The following is an 11,046-nucleotide window of genomic DNA, read 5'->3' as shown; positions in this document are numbered from 1 at the left end:
CGCACACACATGACACACATGACACACATGCGCGCACACACATGCGCGCATGCGCGCACACACATGCGCGCATACACACATGCACACACATGCGAATGATTTCTCGAACGATAATGCATTTATTTATATTTTTCAATATCTGTCCTTACGATTGCGTATTTATTTGTTCCACGTATCATATTTATCTATTTGCATAACTGTAGGTGACATTTTTTTTAACAATTTTGCTAATATTTCATAACTTTTTAATTCATATTTCAAAGTGGTAACAGGTGTTTCTTTCTTTTCAAGTCTCCTCCATATCGGGCTTATTTCTAGTAGCCACGCTTGCTTACAAAGCAATTTTATATCTGCACAAGAATATCTTTCAGTACATTTTACTATGTGGTTTACAATATCTGTATTTTCTAATAAGTGGTTGCTAAGGTATAATTTGAATATACCAAGTCGAGCAACTTCATTGGGTTATGATACGTATATTTGCTTTTCGAGACGCCTGAGTAAAGCTGCATCAATGCCCCTAATAACATATTTACAATAAATATTATCGTTCTATTATACTAATAATAATGAAGGAATACTTCAAACAACACAATAACATATTTGGAATTTGGAGAAATATTACGATATTTTCTACTTAGAAAACATTGAAATAACGTGATATACGTACCAAGGGGAATTAGTTGTAGCTAGAAGAACTACATTAGAATTCTCATTAGACACTAATCCATCCAATCTAGAAAGAAGTTCTGATCCGAATCTCTTTGCAGGTTCAGACAATATACAGTCTCCTTTATTTGTGGCGATCCAGTCAATCTCGTCGATAAAAATAATTGTAGGCGAATGACTATAGGCAAGTTCAAATAAAACCTGTTCAGTTTAACAAATGTATTATTCATTAAATATTATATTCGAAATTCCTTAAATTCATTGCCTCATCACGAATATGATATCATTTCGTTTTCCAAACAACTATTCTATTTATATATAAATGACGAAAAATAAAATCAAATCTTTTTATACCTAGAATCTCTCCTTCATAGACAAAGGAACAAAGAGACTTACATAGACAAAGCAACTTACACGTATATACTTCTCGGAATCGCCTCTCCATTTGCTGCCCAATGAGCTGGCAGTTATGTTAAAAAAGGTGCAATGGCATTCTGTCGCGACTGCCTTCGCTAACTTCGTTTTCCCTGTTTTGTATATTTCTTGTAAACACGTACAGAAATGAAAAGAATACGAGTATCTTACCTGTACCAGGTGGGCCGTACAGCAAAATACCTTTCCAGGGGAAAACGGGCCATCAAAAAAGATAGGATACTTAAGGGGATACACAACGGCTTCCTTAACAGCGGTTTTACATTCCTCTAGGCCTATAACGTCATCCCAATGTACATTTAATTTGCTTACTATGATCTCCTGTGATGATACAAAGATAAAATGGCGTCTTCTCTATATTAAGTAAGTGTTACGTAATTTGATATTTGAAGCGTTACTGAAATCACGTCATCGTCGATATACGTTGGACGGTTTATCGACGGGAATTTTATCGTTTAAAAGCTTTACGATATGTATATTAATCGAAAATAACGCATGAGATGTCCTCAGCCTCGTAATTCCGGATTATCTGAATAAAGCTTTTCAATGCATTTCAATATCTTCGATTGCATGGATTGTTCCATTGGGACGTTAAATAGCTCTTCTGATGAACGTCCATCACTCTCATTGGGGAATATTGACGTCACTGTCATTGCGAGATTAATATGATTCGTATTGTCATCAGTTATCTTCTGCTGTAGATTCGTCTCTTTCACAGGCTCACTTCTCGCTTGTTTACTAACAGATTGGGCTTTTGTCTCAATACTTCTACAAACACTGGATCATATTACGTTGAATACGATACGTTGAATACGTTGAATACCGTTTAATATCGTTAAATAATTTAAATTCTTACGTTTTGTTTGCATTTGTCACTTCCCTCGTCATTTCCCTTCCAGTTATTTTCTTACACAATATGGGATATTTTTGAAATTTCATCTTGTAATAATTTCCATACTCTGCAACGATAATTTCCAAATCGATGTTGTCGCAAACCCGATGTTCGGGAGATAGACGAGCTTCCCGGAATAATACATCGCTAACGTCTATATACATAAAAAAATGTAGTTTTTAATTAATTATAGTTTTTAACTAATTAAAAATATTTTTCGCAATGACTGAACACTATAAGATAACCATCAAACAACTGTTTTATCTCTAGGTAAGACAGGCAAAAGAATGTATTTACTATATAAATCCTCGAAGATAATTTCTTGTCTTTTGCTTTTTAATTTCCAATTTTTAGATGGATAAGAATAATTTGAATTTATACTTCATATATTTGTTTATAACTAGTTAATCTACATTATCGATTGAGTTATTCTTAACTACTGAATTACCGATGTCGAATTTTTAAATTTGGTTTCGCCTTCTCTTTCCATGATGTCCACTGATTTCTATTTCGATTGGTCACTGACACTATTCAAAAGAATTGGAACTAGGAATATATTTTAATTATAATATACTCACCCATTGTGTTCCAAATAATCACATACAAGGTATAATATGTTCCGATGACGTTCCGAAATACGACTCTCCTCCTAATATAATTATTTTTTAATTACAATAATATAAGGTTTTTCATGGAATTTTTTGTTACATTTGCGAATTCAACGAGTTACACATGATTTTTCATGAAACACGAACGTTAAAAATATTTGATACAGCCTAATTATAAAAATTGTTAGAAGCAAAAGTCATAGATACTATGTGCGAGTATCGCATGAAACGAACAGCTATTAAGAGAACTGCAGCAATATTACAAATCAAATAACAAAACACACTCGTCTGTGACGTGGAAATTCTAAAATCTAAAATCTAGAATATTCCTTACCTTTTTTCGCAGATTATAAAATATCTTATTCATACTACCTTGCATCGATAAATCACCGTTCATAGTGACACTTTCAAATCGCCTATCGTTTCTCAATGGATACGAGAATTTCCGTTTATTACTTTAAAAACAACCCGTCCATTGCGTTTCTCTTAAAAAATTCTTTCAACTCTGTTGAAAACCGAGCATCAAACAAGAGACAAACGATTTGTTGTCATGGAAATGTTTGGTTCACACATAAGCAACGCACAAATATAATGATAGAATAGCTGAGTGTGTGTACTGTATAGTAAGATGGATGCAACATGGAAATAGAAAGAGAACACCATGTATAGATACTTCCTGTCCTTGTTTAATCAGCATGCACACTAGTGGACACTGACGCTGCTCGTATACCGCTGTTACATATTTCCTGTACAAGTGCGCGTCATTAGACAAGGACGGAACATCCTCTCTCTACTTCTCTATCGCGTTTTTAGTTCGCTCACGCGCTCTGTACTTATATCTATTATATTTCCACCATAAGCAGCGGCCGTGCAGTGACTTACAAAAGTTCCGAACGGTTCCATCCTGGGCGGACGGTTAATTGCGTTCGGTACTTCGAGGCAGGAAGGTGAGTACAGAATCGCTCCTCTTAGTACTCTTATTAGAAGTGTTATCATCGAATATAAGTTTTTTCAATAAATTCTTATCGTTTTACAATCTTTCTAGAATACAATGACGTCAGCAATCGATCATTTTCGCGAATTTATTGTAAATTAATTGGGGGAATATCTGGAGTTCTTTATCGGTTTCGACTGTAAAATCAGCAACTATTCGAATTTTTCATTCATAATTGTGACATTTTCGACTCTTCCGTTGCCAAGACCCTCTTGAGAGATTTTTGGCACGTTCCATCACCCTTGTTAAACGAGTGCACATTGGTGGATATATTGATTTTAAAAACCAATACGTGTACGAGATTTATTATCTCACTGGGACAAAGAAATCCGTTTTATTCGCGAATTTTCCGTGTTTCTTCTTAATTTTCGTGAGTGTCTGGCGCGGAGCATTATTTGAATGAACTTTTCATCGTTCAGATTATATTTCGTTTAAAAAGATTGAAATTGATGTCGAGAAGAAATGAAACAAGGTGCTCGGGCATTCTTTCGTTTCCCGGGGAAAGAGAAATATGAAAAAAACGGTCGTTCTTCCTTCTGCCATTTTCGTCCATTACCAAAATGGCATGACCCAAGTGTCCCGGGCCCTGAATCAATCAAGCGAATTTTGAATAATTTTTGAATAATATCCAGTTAATAATTTGTGAAACAAATTAATTTCATTTTATTGTTGGAAACAAATTAGTTGGATTTTTCTTTCTTTAGCAGTTTTTGCCAGAGTTGACCTGACGTGCTACTTCAGTTTCCATCTTCGCTTCTCGAAACTTCCAACGTCCTTGGTGTTGGAGTCTCCTTGCCCAGGTGAGTACATAGCTTCTAGATACTCGTCGCTGTTCATCCTTACGAGCCTCTCGAGCTTTAGTTGTCAATTGTTATCGTTAAAGGAAGAGAAGCTCGCGACAGATGTTATCGAACAAATCGTTTATTCTCGAAAAGTTCGAACTTGTTCGTTGCGTTTGAATATATATGGACGGACGCCATTTTTCATGACATCATCATGATTTGTCATGTCGTGAGTATAGCTTTTGACTACCATATGTTTGTGATTTATGTGAAATTTGACCACTATACCGTGATAGAATAATATTTCCAATGAATTATAAATATTTTACATTGTGAATTATAAATATTTGTTACAAATTATATCGTACTTGAGATGAAAATGAACCATATATCCGCTTATGGAATATGAGGTAGTAAATCATTCGAAACATAATAACGATTAATTAAGCACATATACAATAACGTTTACGAATGAATATTGCGAATTATTGTATGGCTTTAATGCGGTATTTAATGTTTTGATTGCGGTCTTTGAAATGGTATCATAGGTGCTGATATAATATCGCGCGAAAAAGGAAAGACCAGTGGTTAATATTGCAGGTGCACCAGTGCGTTGCGCTCGTCGAGGGTGGTTTTGACGCTGGTGCCGAGGAAAGGCGCAGAACGTGTTCGATCGACCCGCGAACGTAGCCTGTGCTCATACTGCGACAGAGTTCGTTTCAGTTAGGCTCAGTCGCTGTTTGTCCGTCGACAGCGTATAGTCGCGTCGGCCTACGATTCCTTTTTTCTTCTTGTTTCTTGCGAACTCTCTCGCAACAGCCGTTTTATACGTACGCCGCCAGTATATCGCGTGATCATCGTTCCCGTTGCTTCCCTTACCCTCTCACGTCCTTCGAAGGAGACCTCCCTTTGGTTTTTCCTTGTTTGGAGGGAATTCATCGCTCGAACACATGGACTGCGAAGCACGAGGGTTGATCGAGGCATCAGCGTGATGTACTTTTCAGGTTTCATATTTTCTCTATGATACTTTCTAAGGAGAATTTGGAAGATACACATTTTTAGGAAATAAAGGTTTTTATGGAGTCATCGATAAGTTAGAATTTAATTAACTCTCTTATAACAGGTATTCCAATTTTTTAATATATAAATTTAGTTTCCTCTATGGTGTTAGAGAACATAATGCGGGCATTTTATGATATAACGAATATATTCGTATATATTTTAGTTTATTCATTCGTCAAATTTCCCTAGTAGGCCGGCCTGCAGCTCACATGCAGCACTTAGTAAAAATTTGTTTTGTTAGAGGTTGGCCATTCTTCTTGCTATAAAAATATCGTGAAGTCATATCATATGATAAAGCACCTTCTGAAAGCTAGATGCTCGATAACGAGCCTAATGATTCTCGGTAGTTTGTAATGTCAAACTTTGAATTGGCGAGATCGCTCTGCTGTCAAACCGCCGTCCAGCGGCGACCACATTCTTTAACCACGTTCAAGGGGTATATCACGCTACAGAAACCATCAAAGGGTTTGCAAGTTAGTTGCCTTTTAGAAGTGGGGCAGTTGGTTGTTACATGTCATCCGTAGTTGCTGGCTGTTCTCCTTAGTCGCCATACATCATAGAGACGACAGTTATAGTCGCCAGTTGTCCTTGCTAATGGTTGCTTGTTGTCGCTAGTTAGTTCTCGTTATCGTTATGTATTCCATCAATCACGTGAAATTTAACGTATGGGATTTTATTCTTCTTTATTCTTTCTGTAGGGAGATTTTTTAAGACGAGGAAAATATAGAATATTTCAAGACGACGGTAAGGTTTGAATTTAAGTAACTATTTTATGATACAACAAAGTGGAAAAACGATTTAATTTTATAAAGTTTAAGGTAATTTTTTAAAAAACTTCGAATTTAAAAGATTCAAATAGATATCTTAAACGTAATTAAACCCTCCATATCGTAAGAAATTAAATGAAATTGCGCAAGAAAGTTAATACATTTAATGTATTATTTTAAACATTTGTTTAAAAACATTTATTTAAAATTTAAGTGTAGGCGTTGACGCGCGCGCGCCATTCGAAGCATTTGTCAGTTCGTTACATCTGCGGTAAAAGTTGTAACTACGAAGAAGCTTAACACATGGTGCGTCTCAAGACGACAGTAAAAAGTATTAAGAGATTTTTCGAGATTTTTTCTTTTAAGTTTCCAAGTACTTTTTCTATTTAACTTCTTTTTTTTGCATTTTCTCACAATATTCGACAAATAGAAACGAAATATGACAGTTCTTAGTTCGGGGATTTATTGGTTCGAAAGTTACTTCAAAAGTGTTTCTGGAGTTTGTGCGGTTAATACTTTTAAACTACTGAGTACGACTTATTCCGTATGGCTGGACAAATCTTTGTTGATACTGTAAGCGTAACTGGTCCGGATATTGTCTTGTGGAGATAGAAAAATACACGAAGTATTGATTGAACTACATATTTTTTTAATTCTTTTTTCATTCTTTTAGTTCTTCATATATTGATAATAGAACGATATTCCACTACTTTGAGCACAATATAGTAATGTTTAAATAAATAATAAAATTTACGCATTTCGTCTTCATGCGTCGATAAGAAAATGCAAAAAAAGTTAAAGAAAGATGATGCGTAGATGCGAAGTTTAGTCAGCAATAATATTTAAAACCTCTAAAATATATTGTACACATTTATTTGCAAATAAGCTCAACGAAATTAAACTGTAACTGTGTTTCCAATAATGTCTTCGATGTATTGCTCGCCATTATGTCGGATTAACAACTCTAAGTGATCGACCTTAATCACTAAATGGCGGCCGTGATTCAGTGGTATAGCTTTACATATGACGGACATCGCAGGCGCTTATAAGACGTCTATTGTGAAACGTTTCCAATAGCACCGTTTATGTGATGGTGAAATCTGAATATATATATATATATCGCTGAAATATATATCGCTTATCACTTGAGTCTGACACGATCGTTTTTAAATAGAATCACAATTTTTTATTCTTTACAAAATCAGTCTATAAAGATTATGTGCAAATAAAATAGATAAATAGATAAATGGTTGTACAAACTTATAAAACAGATATTACAAGTATATCTAAATAAATGATATATTTATAAATTGTAATATTTGATCTAAAGTTTAAATAAATAAAAGAGATACTCGTGACTTACAATAAAAGTATTTTTTTTTCAATTTTTAAACAAAGCAAAAGTGGATAACAATTTTTCAAAATGTAAAAACCAACACAATGGTTGGTTTCTTTAATTAATCAATAACGCTTAAAGTTAATTAATGTCCAGAGTGGTTTGTACATTTTGTATTTGCCCGTATTTCAACGTTCGATGTGTAAATAGAACTTGATGCCTGAAATATCGAAAAAATAATTAAATCCGATCGTTCCGTCGAATTTGCAAATTGTATACTCGTGTAAAATCGAGTGCGCTTGTGTATGCTGATACGAAATGTGGTAGTATATTTTTCTTTTTTCGATTATCGTTATCACTTTTTGTGTGGAAAAATTAATTCCGTGAAATGGAAGTGCATTCAATACGGTTTATCACGAAATAATAGCACAACGACGGTACATATTGGTATTGACGTCAGTTTCACAAAATTTCTCGAGTATCGCGGTCGACTATTTGGGTTAAGAATTCATTTTCAAGGTTCTACAAGCACGAGTATCTTATGGATATGAAATTTTCAGTGTACATTTTAATAACCATATTTCATATTGCATGCTGCGGTCCAAGAAAAATCCGCAGTTAATATTCTGCTAATCCCTGCTGCTTTTAAAGACCATAAGTAAGGTCCGTAAGGTCGTCCGTAAGGTTTAAAAGATTTCGAGTAGATTTGTATTACGTATTTTATCTTCTAATTTTTAAAGAGAGGGTCGTGTTTAATTAATTGAAAATGACGAAACTGTAATGGGACATTATTATCAAATATTAAACGTGGTTCCATTGGGTACTTTTATGGTCTTTGCGAGATATATATGCATTATACGTTGCTATTAGCAACGCGTAGCGATGAACGATGGAGAGCAGTACCTTCGTTATCTCGTCTCGGTTGTGTACATATCAGTAATGCACAGTACTCGTACTAAATATCTTACAAATTCCATACAGATTTTCAGATTAGTTTCGAATAATACCAACACGACCATGATAGTCACAGTACAGTATTAAATAGTGCCACTATGCATAATACACTCCTAAAATGTTTCTACAAATATATTTGTCCGAATATTTTTGTCAGCTACTATATCCTAACCACGATTTATTAAACAATATATAGATTTAAAAAAGAATATATAACGACATTACTTGTTTAGGCTAGATTGGTTTAACTTGTATAGTTTTAATAACTGTGTAAGATCAAACAAGAACTTATCGTTAGTTTGGCGAGATTTGATTACACGAAGCAACATAATTGCTTTGAAACTCAGGACAGAAAACAATGTCAACCGGTAGACGCGTTTGTCTGGTGAACGTGTAACGCGTGAATAATAGATAGCGACAATCACGCGAACGCTAGTTACAGCTGACTTGGCTTACATTGTAGCATTCAAACTAGAGTATACGAGCCGTAAGCGCTATTGAAAGTTCAAAGGCCGACTAGTGAGCTTCATCCTATCTCATTTTTTAATCAGGCGATGGATCGACGAATCGTATTGATTTCGAGGATTATTATAGTTCTGTGGGAATTTTAAAGCGTGGTTTGTCTAATCTAGTCTCGTTAGCTACAGATTCTTTGGCGAGCAGCCTGAAACTTGATCCAGTTTCGAGAAAATGAAAAATTCGTTTCTTCTCTTTGCTTCCCTGTTCCCTCTTTCCTCCTTTTTCCCTTTTTACATCGCGTTAAGACCCGTTAAATAATATTGACTGCCGTGGACGCTGGCTGAGAAGTGCACTTTATAACTAGCTTTAAAATCACTGACGTCGATGAGGACAAAGGTAAGTTAGAGGGTCATTTATCTGAGCTGGTGTTATTCGACCTGAACTCTGCAGCTTTTCAGAGCTTCTTTCGTTTTTCTTTTAAGAGCAGAGATGTTAACTGGTCTTTTGTTACGTGTAAGAAGTATGTACTAAAGCTTATTTAGCACCAATTGGTTGCTCAAAGTCGAGATATACATACCTATATTATATTAATACGTTACAGAAGATTACGCGTTAGTTAGCTTATGAGAATTTATAGTGTGTCACAGATCACAAAAGCAGAATGACTACTTTTTCATAAACGATATATGTATATGAATTGAAAGTTTAACTATTGCGCCACATACTTCTCTCGATAAACGTCGTCGAGTGCATATTGTTAAAGAATATTAGCCATTTGAATTAAATAGTTTCGAAGATACTAATGCTTCTGTGAAGTTTTTGCAGGCTGTTAATTTTTTATTGAGATACTACAAATTTTGAATAACTTCGATTAGAAATAAAAATCACATTACATTAACGCGTAGAATGTAACGTAACGTAGATAATGTAAATATAAATTATATTACAAGGAAATAATACGGGTAAGTAATGTGAAACATTCTGGTTAAAATTGCATCCTTTGAAGGCTAGGACACACAGTACTTACGAAGTAGATTAAGTACCAAATGGGGTACTTAAGAAAATTCATGTTGTCATTGTTTAATAAACATCTTCAGCTAATAGCTTTCTGCAAAAGCTGGTTTAAGTTATGCTAGCTTATTCCTTATTAATTGCAATTATATTGTTCGTGTCTCCTAGAGGATTAACAATCCATTTTTATAATGGATAATAAAAGTAAATTCCTATTCGGTTGTCCCAAGTTTCTTTCGTTTTATAAAGAAATGACAGATGCACAACATATTTTGTTTTATGTTATTCTATATTATTTTACATTAAATTGGAAAAAGGTGGATCACACGTAATTCAATAAAATAATATAAAACGAAAAATGTTGTACATCTATTACTATCTTATAAAACGAAAGAAACTTCTAAAACAACCTAATATTTCTCTACTACGACGCTTTTACAGTGCTAAAATATTTGATAAAAATGTTAAGAAATTCTAATATTGATTTAAGCGTATCGATTTATCTGCTCTTCATATTTAATCAAACAGAAATTGTTAATTATGATTTCCACTTAAAAGCGGATTGCATATTATGAGGATAAATTATCAAATTCATCTCTAATATAGACATTAGAGAATCATTCATAGCCGCAATCCTGTTTACCGCTAACATTCCTGGTACTCAATAATTCATTAGGTGACTGCTTTAGCCGCACAGAATACACCTACAAATAATTAATCGCGATTAATATTCCATCGACTTTTGAAAATCCCTCATGTGATCTATTTCATGCGATGAGAATACGTATAAATTGAGATTGCGATCGACCATCCTCAGTCGGATAAATCGAGTGATTCAAATTATAACACAAAAAAAAGTTAAAACTAGTTACATTATCTTTTTCAATTTTTATGTATTATTTGGCGGAAGAAACTTTGGTAATTGGTAAGTAAAGTTCACCTCCTTAATGTTAATGATTTTAATATGTTATTAAGCTCAAAGTTCTAAGGAATTTTCTATATATATATACATATACATAACTGTATGCGTATATGTATAATATACGTATAACAACCAAAGTTCAGCTCTCAAGTGTACGC

General features: G+C 34.2%; 1 long non-coding RNA gene across 2 annotated transcripts; it reads right to left on the bottom strand.

Annotated features, from left to right (window-relative positions):
• Positions 1-489: 489 nt before the first annotated feature.
• LOC117241483 lies at positions 490-1,867 on the bottom strand. 2 transcript variants are annotated; one of them, XR_004495011.1, is made up of 5 exons: positions 1,595-1,867; positions 1,255-1,422; positions 1,084-1,196; positions 671-870; positions 490-520 (listed from the first exon to the last, which is right to left on the bottom strand). It is a non-coding gene; the product is annotated as an uncharacterized LOC117241483 (long non-coding RNA). The 2 variants fall into 2 exon arrangements; XR_004495012.1 differs by having other exon boundaries at positions 1,255-1,376.
• Between the last annotated feature and the right edge of the window lie 9,179 nt (positions 1,868-11,046).

Source organism: Bombus vosnesenskii, unplaced genomic scaffold, assembly GCF_011952255.1.
Source record: "Bombus vosnesenskii isolate JDL3184/JDL3185 unplaced genomic scaffold, Bvos_JDL3184-5_v1.1 scf7180000015986, whole genome shotgun sequence".
NCBI classification, from domain to species: Eukaryota; Metazoa; Arthropoda; class Insecta; order Hymenoptera; family Apidae; genus Bombus; species Bombus vosnesenskii.
This window is presented reverse-complemented; position numbering and strand designations above follow the sequence as displayed.